The 16383-nt window shown below is 42.7% G+C and overlaps 1 protein-coding gene across 7 annotated transcripts in view; it reads right to left on the bottom strand.

Moving 5' to 3' along the window:
- The window catches only part of CDC42EP3 (CDC42 effector protein 3), a 172864-nt gene that overhangs the window by 73992 nt on the left and 82489 nt on the right, over nucleotides 1-16383 (bottom strand). For 2 of the 7 annotated variants that reach the window (XM_033937775.1, XM_033937773.1), the window contains exon 1: nucleotides 13874-14125. The exons of the other annotated variants lie outside the window; for them this stretch is intronic. The gene's annotated coding sequence lies outside the window, so the exon portion shown is untranslated. Of the gene's footprint in view, nucleotides 1-13873; nucleotides 14126-16383 lie in introns of those variants that run through there. 7 annotated transcript variants of the gene reach the window in all.

Raw genomic sequence — 16383 nt, forward strand, 5'->3', positions numbered from 1 at the left:
GTATATTTTGCTTCCTCTCAGGGCCGCCATGGTGGCATTGTTGTGTTGGTCCTAAAGTCTTTGCCTCTTGGAGTGCAGGTTCTTGATAAAGCTGTTTATGGTAGATATCTGCTTTTGCGACTGACCTTGGGTGCTCGATCCTATCTCTTACTTGTGGTTTACAGGCCCTAACTCGGGGGAATCGGGTTTTTTGCAATGGTTGCTTCAACTCTGCTCTCGTTTCTCTGGGGATCCACTTCTTCTCTTGGGAGACTTTAATTTAGTGCTGAACCCTGACCTGGATAAGTCTGGAACTTCTATTGCCTCTTTGGGTGCTAAGGGTCGTCTTCTCTCTGATTTTTGTGCTACTCTTTGAGTGGTAGACCCTTGGCGACTTCTTCACCCTGAAGTTCGTGACTATATTCATCTTTCTCGGGCCCATGGCACCTGGTCTCGGATAGACCATATTTTTCTGTCTTCGACTTTGTTCTCCTCAGTCATGTTGGCCGAGATTGGTCCTCTGAATATTTCTGATCATACCCCTATTTGGGTGGATATTCATCTGGATGCCACGTATCTTCAGACCTCATCCTGGTGGTTTCCATTCTATCTTGCTCAGGACCAGGAATTTCAAATCTTCTTGCAGGCCCAATGGGAGAATTACTCTACTAATAATGCTCCCCATATGGATGATCCTATTTTGTTTGGGGAGACTGCTAAGACGGTGATTCGAGGACATATCATTTCTTTTCTGAGTGCTCGCAACAAACGTATTCATAGCGTCATCATTAACTTAGAACGGGCCTTGTGAGTGGCTAAGCAGTCGTTTCATTCGAATCCCTCGAGGGATGCTAGAGAACGCTATTTGTCTACCCAAGAGGCTTTAAATTCGTTAATTCATTCCTGTTCTCAAAAATGGGTGGCTTTCCATAAACATCGCTTTCAACGTTTTGGTAACAAGCCTGGGTGCCTTATGGCACGTTTGGTAAAGGCTGAGACTAGTAGGAAACCAATCTTGTCTCTTCGGACCCAGGGTGAGGGTGTGGTGACCACTAAGGCTGATATCTCTACAGTTCTCTTTGACTTTTTTAGCCAGTTATATGAAGCTCCCGATGATGTCTCTCCGGACTTACTGACAGATTACCTTCAGTCCTCTGGACTTCCTCGCTTGCCGGAGGAAGTAGTGTCTTCCCTTAATAGCCCATTTCGGGCGGCTGAATTAGAATCTGCAATCAAAGCTCTTCACTCTGATAGGGCCCTGGGCCCGGATGGCTTTTCGGGAGACTTTTACCATCTTCTTTCTTCCCATCTCTGTGGTCCTTTATTGGCTTACTTCAATGCTGCTGTTACTCAGGGCTTCTTTCCACGTTATGCTAATGAGGCCCTTATCACTTTACTGTTGAAGCCTGGTAAGGAGGCTGACTCGCCAGGCTCCTATCGTCCCATCTCCTTGATCAACGTGGATCTTAAGCTCTTTGCTCGCATATTGGCCGACCGTTTTGCTCCTCATCTCCCTAAGATTGTTCACGAGGATCAGGTCAGGTTTGTCTGGGAATGTCAGTCAGTTTGTAATGTCCGTAAGGTTCTCTTTGCACTTGCTCACTGTCAATTTCACCAGATACTGGCTTTGTTTGTCAGTTTAGATGCTTCTAAGGCATTTGATAGAGTCCATTGGTCCTTCTTGTTTCGTACTCTGGAACAGGTTGGGTTGGGAGGTTTTTATCTAAATGCAATACACTCTCTCTACTCTAACCCGAGGGCTTCGCTTCTAATCAATGGGACCCGCACGGATTCTTTCCCCATCCTTCGTGGTACCCGACAGGGGTACCCCCTTTCCCCCTTGCTGTTTCTCCTTTCTTTAGAATCCTTGCTTTGCACTCTTCGGGGTTTGCGGTGGTGCAGGGCCTCCATGTTGATGGGGTGGAGTTAAAGACCTTGGCATTTGCGGATGACATGTTTTTGATTCTAACTAGGCCCGAAGATTCTTTACCGAAGGCATTGGACCTTATTTCTGAATACGGCTTTTATTCTGGTCTGTCTCTTAATCTGGATAAGTCCTTTGCCTTGCCTTTTCCCCCTGAGTTGCGTGATACCTGGAGGGGTGTCTTTTCTCTTCGGTGGGCTGACTCCACTTTGAAATATTTGGGAGTCTTTATTCCATAGGACTTAGCTAGTTTGTATCACTTGAACGTGGAACCGCTGTTCCAGGCCCTTCAGAATAAACTACAGTTATGGGGAACTCTTCCCTTTTCACTTTTAGGTAGGGTGCATCTTTATAACATGCTTTATTGTCCCCTGTTGTTTCTACATGTTTCAGGTCCTTCCTCTTTATTTGACTTCTCGTGATGAATGTCGTCTAACACGCTTGGTTCAGAGATATCTTTGGGCTGGGAAGCGGCCTCGCCTGCCTTACAAATGGGCGGCAGCTCCGTGGTACAAGGGCGGCTAGGGGTTGTTGAACCTTTGCTATCTGACTACTGGATGTGGCATGCACCATGTTAATGATCTATTCAGGGGTACTTCAGCGTTCACCAATACTTCTTTGGAGCTTTCCTGTTTCCGCTCTATTCATTTTAGTGCATATCTTCATTCTCTTCTTCTCTTTTGCCTGAACCTCTCTCTATGAAGGTGCTTCACCATCCCTTGCAGAAGGTTTGGCGCTGGGTCTGTAAATACCGCGCTCTCTCTGCTTCTGTCACACCTTTCTGCCTATCCGCTTTAATAGCTCCTTCTTACCTGGGATAGATGGCCTGAGTTTTGCTCAGTGGGAAGCAAGGGGCATTCATTATGTGTTTCAATTGGTTGATGATGATGACACCCTGAAGTCTTTTGCACAGCTGCGAGACGAGTTTGATCTCCCACCCACTGATTATTTTGCTTATATGCAAATTCAACATTACATTTCTTCTTTACCCTCTTGTTCTTTGCAAGCCTCTTGCCAAGAGATGCTGTCTACGGCTTTTACTATTGGTTCCCAACTTCCTGTTCTCCTTAAATGCCATCATCGCCATTTGAAGGATGAGTCCCCTTTGTTTAATCATTCTAAATTGCGAGATGCTTGAGCTTGTGATCTTGCAGTAGGATTGCCTGATGATGTGCTTTTGCAGGCTGTCCGTAGGCTGCCTACCTTTCGAAAATATATCACCTTTTGGGAGCAACACTATAAGTTGGTCTTCCGTTTGTACATTTCTCCTAAGAGGGCTTATTTATCATGATTGTGTGAGAATGCTGCCTGTCTTCATTGTCAGGCTCCAGAAGCGGGCTTGGGACACATGTTTTGGACTTGTTCAAGCTTTTTGGACTGCCATTTTTGTTTTTGTGGAGAGCATTGGGAAAATTACCATTCGTCACTCCCCTTTGCTCATATTTGGAGCTGTTCCCCACTATTTCCCTCGTACAAGGGGGTTGCAGCTTTCCTCAAGTGGACTGTCCTCGTTGCCCTGAAATGTATTTGTTGAAATGGCTTGAGGTTGATGCTCCGGATTACTCCCTTTGGCGCTGTCGGATGATTACTCTCCTGATGTGGGAAAGGAGGGATGTGACGGACCTTTCTTCTCTCCCAGGCCGCATCTTTCAGCGCACTTGGGGAACCATTTTGGACAACCATGACTCCTCTGGCTCGCAGCCGTTTGCTTAACTGTTGACTCTTTGTTTTCTGTCCCATCATGTTGCACTTGATATGCCTGTTTCCTTTTGTGTTTTTCATTGTTAATATTATACCTGGAAGGAGGACCCAGGGTGGTGTTTTGGGAGGGTTTGTTTGTGGGTGGGGTGGGGTTGCTCGGGGGCAGAGCTCTGAGGGGTTTGGGTTTTGTAATCTAAAAATGTTGAGCTTGTCTGTACTTTGTTTTGTTATCCTGTTGGTGTTTTTGCTTGCTCATTAAAATAAATTTGAACATAATTGCCCTTTACGATTTTATAAGATGCATTCCCTGACTCTTTACTCTCCCTTGACACTATTATTTTATGGAACTTATGGAGAGCACTTAGATTATGATGCACCACAATAACATCATCTTTGGGATCTCCCCAGAAAGTTATTTATAGTTAGGGTTCTAAGCGTGCCCCCTATTTTTAATCAAACATAAGATCCTTAGGAATAAAGTTATCAATGTGGTCTACAATTAAGATGGATTATTTTATCACAACTAGTGCTATTTTAGCACAGGTCCCATTTTATGAAATGAGACCTAGGGGCTTATTTTAAAAAAAGAAAGATGTCCAAAACAAATGCCATAAAGTGGCACTTGGATGTCTTCTTAGATAAGATATCCAAAGTAGTCATTTTCAAACCCGTTTTGCTAGGCTTTTTGTCAACAGTGCTCCCAAAGTTCAAGGGGGGCAAGTTGGAGGTGTATTATGGACAGGTTTAGGACTTGCACATTTTTCGTACCAAGACGTCCAGGACATCATTTAGATATTTAGAGCTAGACCTATTTTAAAAACAAATAAGAGTCAAAAAGGAACACAAACTTACCAGAAGACCACTGAAGGGATGAAGGCATGACCTCCCCACACTTCCCCAGTGGTCACTGACCCCTTCCCACCCCCAAAAATCTGAATGAAAAAGTACATACTTGTCTCTATAACAGCAGCACGTGATATGGGAAATCCTAGTAGACCAGCAAACAGGTGTCTGGAATATCCTGGTGGAAGGAGTAGTGAACCATAGTGAGGGGTCCCTGGCCCATATCCCACTCTAACCACTACATTTATGGTAGAAAGTGAAACTTTACTTTAAAAATAGGTTAACCAAATTTTGTGGTGACTTAGTTAGGATTTATCCTGACGTTTCTAGAGCTACTCAATTTCAAAGGAAATAATTTTTGATGTTAAAGCTTAGAGTTTTGGCTCTAGAGGCGTCTTTTTATTTAAAATTTCCCTATAAATGCTTAGCTAAGTTACATGATGTTGAATATGTTTTCTGGGATCCCATTCAATTGCAACAATTTTTAGTTGCACGTGAGCAAAAATAATAATATTTATTTATTTATTGTATTGTTTCATCCCTAAGATCTTTGAGGAGGCATGTATCCCTATAAGTAAGGATTGATATAAGGTTCGCGAAGGTCGAGTTTAAAAATGTTTTCTTTTATCTCTATTTTACTTTTTCCTTGTTCTTGGTGAGCTGAGAATCTATCCTTTATCTTTTCTTTACTTTTTCTTGTTGTATTAGTACCCTGCCCCCCAATTATGTGGGCTTAAAAAAGGATTTATGTATGATGAAATTATGTACTTTGACTGTAGATTTCTCTTTTTTTTCCTGTTATTAATGGATAATGTATTATTCAAATTATAATAAAAACTTATTGAAAAAAAAAAAAAGAAAGTGTGAGCCCACCAAAATCCTACTGTACTGCCATATAGGTAACACTTGCAGCCATAAGGACTATTTGGGTGGTAGGCAGGTGGGTATACACTTCTTCCTTCGTATTTGCTGTGATAGGGGATTAACAGAACCGCAAATTCAGATAAACCGCAAATAACTTTTTCATATGTTATTCGCTGTTTTCTATTAAAAACCATCATGAATATGGTGAAACCGTGAATAATATGGTGGGAGACCTGGCCTGTTCCTGAAGGAGAGGCAAAACATGGTGAAGAAAGTGTGGGAATCAGCAATTTCTCTATGTAAGCTGTCCTAATTTGGGGGAGGAGCCACCAAGATAAACGCAAATAATTGAAACTGCGATTGCTGAAACCGTGAATACAGAGGGAGAAGTGTAGTAGGTATTGGGGAAGTTTTGGAGGGTTCACCATATGTTATGGGGAGATGTATACCTAGCACCCTTTCTGTGAAGTTCACAGCAGGGCCCTTTAAGGTGCCCCACCACTCTGCCGGCCCCCTCCAATATGCAAATGGTTTGCTTTGGACATATTTTATCTGGATGTCCTATTTTTTAAAAATGTTCATAAAAGATAAACATCTTGCTAGCTCAAAACATCTAGCAGATCATTTTTTTGTAAAAATAATAATAAAAAAAGACAGATGCCTTGCAGTTTCAAAAATAGGCATTTTCTCTACTGGATTTTTGGACATCTTTCCCCAAATGTCCAAACTCAGACTAAAATATTCCTCCTAGTTACTAATAAAGTGGGTTAATAATAAATTGCATATCTTAATGGCCACCCACATGATAACTTATCACCAAAATGTAGGAGAATTTTCAGCAGACAATGTAGAGAAAAGTTGTCAACTTGGTTATCATTAAGATAAGTTATTTTATAGTTAAACTAGGTTATTAGCAACTAGGTCTCATTGCATAAAATAACCATTGTAATGGTAATCTATGTTGATAACTTTCCCTTGAACTTAAATGGTATGCTGCTAAATATAAGCCTTACATTCATTTGCCTAATTTAGATGTGTAGTGCTAAAAATAAATGCTAAACTCTCAAACCTCTTGTAAAAATATCTGCCCCTGTTGCCATCCATTGTTAAACCTCTAAATTTATGAGCTCAGTGAAATTTTTAGCATAAATTTAGACCCTCAGCCCTAACACATTTTCAAAGAAGCTAATTTAGGAGCCTTAGGGGGGAATTCATCAAGCAGTATTAGGGTTTAATGCACCTTAATGCGCATTAAGGGAATTAGCGCACATTAAATACTCAGGGCCCGATTCTATGAACGATGCCTAAAACATAGGCACCGAGGAACACAGTGCATAGCGCATGTCAATCTTAAGTTGGGTGCCTAAAATGAACTTAGGTGCTAGAAGGTGTTCAAATCTTAGGTGCTGGTATTTAGGTAAATAAACCCTGGCATAAATAGGGTACGCGTAAGTGCAACACAAGTGCCTACATGTCAAACACATCCTCAATCTGCCTCTAATTATGCCTACTTCTGGTAGGCACTTTGGACTAGGCGCCTACCTGAAAGTGGTAAGTGCCTACTGATCCAGAGTCCTACCATCCACTTAATTTTAATTTAAGCCAATTATGAGGTGCTAACTGCTTGTTATCGGTGCCTATTAAGCTTTTTAAATAATTAAGTTAGGCACCTAGATCGACTAAGTGAGCTGATCTAGGCACCTATCTATAGGCAGCTTTTATAAAATCTGCCAGTAAAAACCTATAGATATGAAAAGCATGTTAAGCCCTAACGTTGCTTGATAGAGTCCCCTCTAACTCTTAAAGTTAGGAAAACAAGCCCTTTTAATATGTCCATCAGTGTGTTCAGCTGTTTCCCGGTTTAGACCCCGATTCAGTAAAGTCAGCGATTGTCGCTAAACCTGTTTTCACAGGTTTAGCGATGATCGCTGCTAACTGATCCAATTCACAAAATGGCCCACCGCATGTTTTCCCCCTCGATTGCCCATTTTCCGTTCTGGCCATGCAAATTTGTAAAACCCCATGCAAAATAGCCAACTGATTGATTCACTAACATTTGTTTGGCTATTTTGCATCGGTTTTACGATCCTAAAACCTGATTGCTGTAGACCTGTCAGTAACTGTGTTACCGACAGGTCTGCCGGGTTGTTTTCTTTGTTTTTAATGGCACTATTTTGTGTGTATTATACATGCAAAATATCTGTCCCCTCCCCAAAAAAGGAAAAAAATCACCCACCTCCGCCACATGCCCTCCCCAATGACAATTGTGTGCCCCCATCCCCCGACAATTGCGGTAACCCACCCAAACCCCAAAAAGATAGCAGGAGGGATGCCCACTCCCTCCTGCCATGAAGGCCATCCCCCTCCACCCTGAAGAAAATGGCAAGAGGATGCCCACTCCCTCCTGTCAACAAATACCTCCCCCCTAAAAAAAAAACCTGGCAGGATGGATGCCCACTCCTTCCTGCTGTCGGCCTCCTCCCCGTACCTTTACGTTGGGAGCAGGAGGGGTGTCCAGTTAGACCTTCCTGCACCTCCAGCCTCCTCCTGCTAAATGCAGGCCTTAGGCCTCTCCCCGGTGCATCATGTGATAAATGGTGAGAGGCCTAAGGCCCTGATTGGCTTCACCCAAGGGAGGGGCCTGAGGCATCTAAACCAATCAAGGACTTCCTTAGGGAGGAGCCTAAGGAAGTCTCTTGATTGGTCAAAACAATGGCCAATCAGGGACTTCCTTTGGCTCCTCCCTAAGGAAGTCCCTGATTAGCTCAGGCGCCTCAGGGAGGTATTTGTGGGCAGGAGGGAGTGGGCATCCATCCTGCCATATCTAAGTTCGGCGTGGGGGGGAGTGGGCTGATGGCAGGAGGGAGTGGGCATCCCTACTACCAGTTTTTTCATGGGAGTGGGCGAGCAAGCGGGCAGGCAGGGGAACAGTCGCTCGGGGGGCGGGCGGGCGATGGTCGGCTTTTTTTAATGGGACAGATGGTGTGTGTTTTAGTCGCGCAGAACATCTATACCATTAAAAAAAAAAAGCAGAAGCCCTGGCAGCAGTGACAGAAGGCTGATTCTCCTGTCACTACTGTCAGGGCTGTTCACCGACTTAATCACTCACTGAGCGATTGAGTCGGTGAGTTTGCATGCAAATGATTTGCACCTCCGTGCAAATCATTTGCATGCAAACTTGATAGTGAATCAATCGCTGTTTGAAAATTGGCAAGAGAATCGGCCAACAGCAATTGAGTCGCTATCTTTAGTGAATCTGGCCTTAGTGTTTTCTTCCTTGTTTATAGAATTTAGGAATACTATTAGAATCTACCATGGAGCTCAGACAGTTACCCATGTGTTCAGAATTACATCAAATCTCCTGCCTCCCCCTCATTTACACCTATCCACTTACCCATCCAGAATGGAGAAGTCATTTTCATTTTAAATAAATGCTGAAAGACGTCATAGCTAAAGCATGTTACTTACCGTATTTTTCGCTCCATAAGATGCACTTTTTTCCCCCAAAAAAGTGGGTGGAAATAAGGGAGCATCTTATGGAGCGAATATACTAGACAACGACTCTGCCTCTTTCTCTCTTCCTTCCTTTCATCCCCATCACTTCCCCGCCCACGCTTCCCAGCGAGCGAGTGCTGCCCAAGAGCCACTGCGAGCCTCCCTGTGTCAGCTTAGTCACGTGGTGCCATCAGCTGCAGTAGCCATGACTTGTGCCTCCCGCACGTGACCCGATTCCCTTCCAAGTCCAATGTATCCACATTGCAGCCCTGCAGGGAAGCTGAGAGTGGGCAAGCTGTTGTACCGCCGCTACAGCAATCCCTGTCAATGAGAATCCAGAGTGGCTCACAGATGCTCTTCCTTGTCGCATACATGAACTTGCCAGCATGGTGCCGGGGACGTCTAGTCACAAGCTCAGCAGCTGACGTTTCACAGCTATGCAAGGGGTTCCTTTCCCTTCCAGACTTAAGGAAAACAAGAAGCGACTGTTCTACTTGCACCTTTCAGGGAGTTCGTTCCAGAAAAAAAAATAGCACATGATGAAAATCAAATGTTTGAAGAAATAACGAATCTACCGTTGCTGAACCAGAAACTGCAGGTGGTGCTGCCAGCTCTGAGAGGGTGGGGTTGTGAGTCGAAGTGCGCTTGCATCAGGTGTGCTTGTTTGATTCAAGGGACTACTGTACTTGTTATTCAAGTCTTATTTCTTCCTAGCCAAGACAAAAGCTTTCCACCTGAACTATAAGATCTTGTTTCTAGGTTTGCAGCTTCACTCTGTGTCATTGGAAGAGTGCTCTTGTCCTTGGTTTTTTCTCTATCCTAGGCAGCAGATAAAGACCAGCATGGTTTTTATCCAATCTGAGCAGTAATCAGGATTGTAATTGTTGTTCCCTCTCCCTACTCCCGCTTTTATGCCTAGAATCCAAATTCTTGATATTTGAAGATTAGAGCTACAATTCACTGTTTGCAGTAGGGCAAAATCAGTCAGCCCCACTTCTTCCCGCTACCCAGTCAGGAGTGGAAAGGGATGTGAGCGATAGGCGGCAGTTGCCTGTCAGGGGATCCACTGAGTCTCTCGCAGAACTGTCTCTTCATCATGGCTCGGGATTTTTCTTTTTCTGTTTGGCACAGTGGCTTTTTCTTTCGCCAGAGGATGGTCTGGTGCTCTGAAAACTCTGCTGGAGCATGACCCAGAGGGAGCACCGCGGGCATGAAAGACGCACGTTGTGCACAGTTTACTTGTTAACAAGAGCCATCTAAAAACACACTCACTTCAACATCCTTTGATTTGCTTTATACCATGGTCCACCCCCAATGGAGGGCAGTTTTAGAGAAATTTATACCTTTCTTTAACTCCTCCCCCAGCAAACAACAGAGTACAGAGCCTGGCAGGGAGTGAGGGGGGCTGGGTGCAGAGCCTGATATATATTAGTACACAATTTAGTTCAGAATGTTTTTTTTCTTGTTTTCCTCCTCTAATTCTAGGGTGCGTCTTATGGTCAGGTGCGAAAAATACGGTACATGTGACTTGTCTCCTTTCCTATAATAACTATTTATACAACTGTAATTCCAGTCTGTGATGCAAATATATACCTAATTCAGTTGCTCCTGTTATAGTAGTTCTATTTTTCTGTGTGAAATGAGGACAGCCTTTTGCCTCCTGTTTAAACATCTAGTCTAATCTAGTCTAGTCTAATGCTAAGAAATTTTGGAACTTGCAGTTTGATAGTCTGTGTTGTACCTTGGTAAACTGACCATGAGAGGGCTTTAATAACAGAAAATCATGGCAAATAAGGCCCAATTGACCACTCCAGTCCTACCCAGTTGTCTTCTCTTCTGCTTTTCTAGCACTTAAGGATGATGCTGATATGCATGATATACAGAGCACAGGAACAAAAAGAAAAACAAAAGTCTCATGACAAAATCAGAAAAAAGCAAGTAAAGTGGGAAATAAAATTTTAAAAGAACTCAATCAGATGGAATTTTTATTGAAAGTACTAAAAATAAGTGACAATGGAAGAGCATGGACTCAGGAAAATGGACTTAACATTGTCATGCTATGCCTCTTGTCAGCAGTGCGTGTGTGTGCAGTATGGAGTGTTTGTGCCGTACCCCTCCTGAAGAAGCCAGCGGGTGAAACCTAGGTTGGGGGGTCGGTATTGTGTATAAACGGAGGAGCCCGGAGCAGTTATGTGTACCATCCACACCATTCAAAGTTAAGTCGCTGTTAAATTTATTATTTTATTTTCTTCAAGTTTATGTGCTGTTATTTAGTCTTTGTTTGGTGGAGGAGACTGTGAACAACAATGATGGTGTCCTTAACAGCTGCTCCGTGAACTGGTTTCACCGGACCTCAGCTGCGGGTCTGAGTGTTCACTTAACCACATCAGCTTGTGTTGTAATCAGAGTTTAAAGTAAAACAAAGGTGATTAGTACAACAGTGATTTATAAGCATCACCTTGGATAAATATATTCTCTTGCTGTTTTTTGATCATGCTATACTACACACAGGACCATCATGGGGCTAAATGTGAACATTGAGCAGAGGTAGGACATTTTCCCCTATAGCTCATCATACCAAAAGCTCTTCCACTGCTGCTTTCATCTCAGCAGCACAAACTGCCTATACTGCCAGGGCACATTATGAAATAATTACTCCCCCAGCCAAAAAAAAGGTACATGTGTAGCAAACCTGTCATACCATAACACCACCAAATCCAAAGATTCACAACAGCAACACCAATGCATATTCTACTGGGAAATCACAATAAATAACACTGCTACAGATTTCTATGCACTAGTGAAATATATCACCTTAATCACATACACACAAAACACAATCATACCTTCACCCAATATAGAATAGCTGACTACAGTTTACAAAAGTGGAGACAAAAACTGAAATGGAAGCCCCAATAGCCTACACTGTATGGAGAGCAAATCCAGAGAACTAGAAATATAAATAAAATGCCTCTTATAAAAAGATAAACATTCCCAAAAATGGCAGAAACCCCATCACTTCTTCCACTTAGTTTTTCCATCATTCCCATGTCAAATTTTTCTCTGCAACCATCCCCTGCCAGCAGAAAGCCACCAGTCCTTGTCTTTCCTCCTCTTACTGGGAGCAATACAGTGGTGGGAATTTCTTCCAGCCTTTAGGCTGGCAGAACATGAATCAGCATGCACGATATGGGGATGACTATTCGTGCTGGGCATGTATAGCATACACCACTTTCCCTCATTCTCCTGCTCTCTGTGTCACTTCTGGCCCCAAAGGAGAAGACAGTCAAATGTCCCCAGTGAGGTACAGAGAACATCGGCAGTGTCATTTCCAGGACAGCATGGAAAGAATCACTGTCCCACTGGGCCCAGAACAAGAAGAGACAGTGAAGGGAAAACATAATTCTGCTGGGCCCAAAAAAAGAACAATTAACCACATCCTGCTCAGTGAAAGAGGGGAGAACAGTATAGCCTCCTACTGGCCTAGGGAAACATTTCCAATCTTTTGATATATGCTAAAACATATTTTTATTTTATTTAAAATATTTATAATCCACTTAATACATAAGCAATTCACAATAAAAACATACATAAAAGAATGGACAAACAACAGCATGTTAGACCACCCTATTTCTGAACTGCAACAGTAAATAAACATACATGTCAATACCTGCTTCCCCCTCCCCTATGTGTCATCTCCCTGACTTCTTAACCCTGTTTCTGCCACCACATGTGTTATGATGACAATCACAGTCAATCCATGCAGCTCACCTCAACCATCTTGAAAATCTGATGCAGCCAGACCACTGACATTAAGGTTTAACCATTCCTTTTGAAAGCCATTCCTTTTGAAAGCCTAAAACAACCAGACTACCACTTTCTGCCCATTGGCTTGTATTCTTCCTCTTTTGGTCCTCTGACATTTCATATTGCTGGGAAAATACTTGGGCCATTCCTCCTTTTCTTATTTATTTATTAAAAAATTTATATACCATGTACAACTATGCGATTTCCATACCACATATATAAAATCTTGTTTCCCTCCAATTATCACAAATAACATAGATATGTCTAAACAACATCGTTAATCGTCCCTGTTATTATTAATTGTCCTCCCCCTCTCTTCCACAATCTGCCCTTACCACTGTACCCTGTCCATACAAAGGATATTTGAGCTCAGTGATGTCTATGGTTGTGATCATCACTGCCATTTCAGACAGTGGTTTATGAGCATTCCAGGAATCTATCACCCTCTCAGTAATGGGGCATTTACTATTACTTCCTTTAAACCTTCAGCTAGCTTCCCATTATAATCTCCTTGTCTATGAATAATTTTTTTCTATGAAAAAATTCAAACTTCCCCAACCTTATTAAAAATGTGTTTGTGGTAAACCTTATCAGCAGCTTCATTGCTTTTAAATTTATCACATGACAGTTGAGTAGAATTTTATTGTAAGGCTAAGAATCCAGTGCTACAATTGGTCTTTTTCAATTAAACAGCCCGAAATAGCCTGATCTCTGGCAAATGACTTGCTCACTGGTGCCATTGGCTATGTAGTAACTCAACAATGTAACCTTCAAATGCAAGTTTATTTCTAAACCGATTCCTGCCACCCACCATCACTTCCCTGCAAGCATACAAATAGGTTGCCAAAAGAAACCTAGCATCAGGCACTCTTGGAGTATGCAGCCTTCGATTAAAAATAATATAAAATCATCCAGCAAAATCCATAGCAAAAGGGCCAGGCTCAGCACATTAGAAGACTCCCCTCTCTCCCTCAGCAATGCAAAATGTAATACAACATATTATCTTTTCTTGACTGCAACCCCTTAAATTGACTCCAGGCATTGTCTAAACAATTGTATTGTATTTTTTTCCAATCTCATGGATATGACAACTAGTGAACGTTTTGCAGGTTTTTACTGCATCTCTTACACATGCTCTTAGCCTCTAAATGTTCTCATGCACAATTGATGATTTATTAAAAAGAAGGCAAAAATAGCTAGCACAGTACCAGCTGATGCAAGACATCTTTTCATTTTTTTTTCTGTGATTAACAGACCTACCCGTTCTCAGAGCTAGTCCATTGCTGGGGCTTAGAAGTGATTTTGCAGGATTTCCAGGCCTGGGGCTACCAATAGCAGCCTGTCCTTCTCAGCAGACTCCTTCTATTCCTTGTCATCAGAAGAACTCATTCTGCTTTATTCAGCCCCCTGTGGAAGCACATCAATTTCCCTTCCTCCTTCAGAATGGTGTTTTCATTTGGGAAAGAGAGCTGGCCCAGCCGCACTGAAGTGAGATTTGCATGCCTTTTTGGCTAGGGGAAGGAGGAAGACAGCTGCTTTCATGGAAGACGCCTCTTTCCTGTCTTAAGATCAGACACAGAAGCATCCCTTTCGCCACCTGTGGTAGTCTGTCAGCACTCTAGGGCTGCACCCAGCAATCCTAGTAAATATGAGAGCAAAGCTCCTGGTGCCATCTGCTGGCTTTTAAGATAATACCTATGCACCAATTTTTCCAGCATGCAGTCTGTCCAACGAGGTGACCAAAGTTGTACCAGCCACTCTATGCAGATTACACCCCTCTATGCCCTGTTTAAAATGTGAAGGCCATTTAAATTTTGGATTGATTCCATCTCTGCCAGGAGGGTATTCTAGGAATCCACCACACTCTGTGATAAAGTACATCCTGATGTTATTCCTATTCATATATTTCCCTTTAACTTCATTTCATGTCCTCTAGTTCTACTTCTTCCCCATCTCTAGAAAATATTTCTTTATATATTTCATGTATTTAAACAGCTGCATCATTCTCTCCTGTACCTCTTTAGGGTATACACATTTAGGTCTCTAACCCCATCCCCCTTTTACAAAACCATAGCATGTTTTATAGTGCTCCAACACTCATAGGAATTCTATGAGCATCAGAGCTGTTACCGCTGCAGCTGTAGCCAAAAACCATGCTATGATTTTGTAAAAGGGGGGGGGGGGGTTGTTAAGTCTCTTCTTAAACCTCATATCATTTTTGTCACTTTCCTCTGAACTGCTTCAAGTCTTCTCATATCCTGAGCAAGATACAGCCAGGATCACCGAGTGGGAAGTGGGGATAAGATTGTCCTGGGCAAGGCTTTATCTCTTAGCAGTCTCCAAAATTAAAAAACAATATTCCTATATTCTAACATGTTTCCATGTTTTCTACAGGCGTCAACTTGCTTAAATCAGCCCTATTCTATAATGTAGATTTTCAATCATCTGGAAGTACACATAAGCATTCACAGTCCCTTGGATTCTCTATAGGTCATCCAAAGTTGGACATCCAACTTTTAGCATGGATCCCAGATCCATGCATAAACTAATTGGCCAATTGAATGCTAGTAATTAGAACTTATGCACAGATCTGCCCTATGCCCTATTCTTTAAAAATGTGCACTTGTTTCATAGTGTGTAACTAAAAGGGGGAGCGTGGCCATGGGAGGAGCATGGGGGGCATTCTCAAAAATTAGATGCCAATTTAAAGAATACTTGTATTCGCACACCCAACTGCCATCAGCTGGGTGTGAGGATTTACATCGGCTTTTGGCAGGAGTAACTTAGGCATAGAAAGCATGCTATGCTAGTATTCTGTGAAGGGCGATCTACACAGAACGCTCTTTACAGAATACTAGCTTAGACTGGATCTTAATGACACTTAATTTGAAGTGTTGAGCACTCAAAGATTAGTGGTAGCTTTTTGTATTAGAGCCCAGTTTCCCTGATGCAGCTGTACTGTGAAACGTTGGCCACAGTAGTGGAGAATGCATTAGAAGTGGAGAAGAATGCATTAGACTTGTTTGCTGCTGATATAAACATGATAAGCTAAGTTAAACATTTTTGGATGTAAAATTAAGAAGGACTACACATTTTTTCAGGAGGTTTTTAATTTTTATGATGATGATGATGATTATAAGTTAGACATTGAGCAGAAGAATGATAATAGTGCAATTATTGAGCTTTTGAGGCTTTTCCTCCTGATTGTTATGTCTACTAAGATTGAAGTAATTTTGGACACAATTGAAATTGGTTTATTGGGGGGGGGGGGCTTTATTTTGGGTATCATTTACCAAATCCAGCCCAGTGTGCATCTCTCCAGACAAATAGAAAAGAGGCATCGCAGAGGTTGAAGGCACTTTGTTGGCATAGTTGGAAAGCAAGCATGTGGAGGGTAAATTTGTAGAAGCCTACTTTTCTTTTTATGCTGGGGCTTGAGGAAAGGGCACAGGAGGGGGCACTGGGACTGGAGGAAAGGGCACAGGAGGGGTACTGGGGCTGGAGGGAAGGGCATAGGAAGAGGCTAGAATTGAAGGGAAGAGAGAGAGCTATAGGACCTGCAGGAGGGGGAGCTGAAATTAAAGGAGGCGAGTTGCTGCACCTGTGGAAGGGGGTAGTTGGAGGGAAGGTAGACCTGCTGGGGAAGGGGCTGAAGGGAAGAGAATGGAAAAAGAGATGCCATACTAAGCTGATAAAGGAAGAGGGAGAGACACAGGGAGGTATTGGAAACAGGGGGAAATAATGGCATGGAGAGTAGGGACAAGGACATA

This window comes from Geotrypetes seraphini, chromosome 3 (assembly GCF_902459505.1).
Source record: "Geotrypetes seraphini chromosome 3, aGeoSer1.1, whole genome shotgun sequence".
NCBI lineage: Eukaryota > Metazoa > Chordata > Amphibia > Gymnophiona > Dermophiidae > Geotrypetes > Geotrypetes seraphini.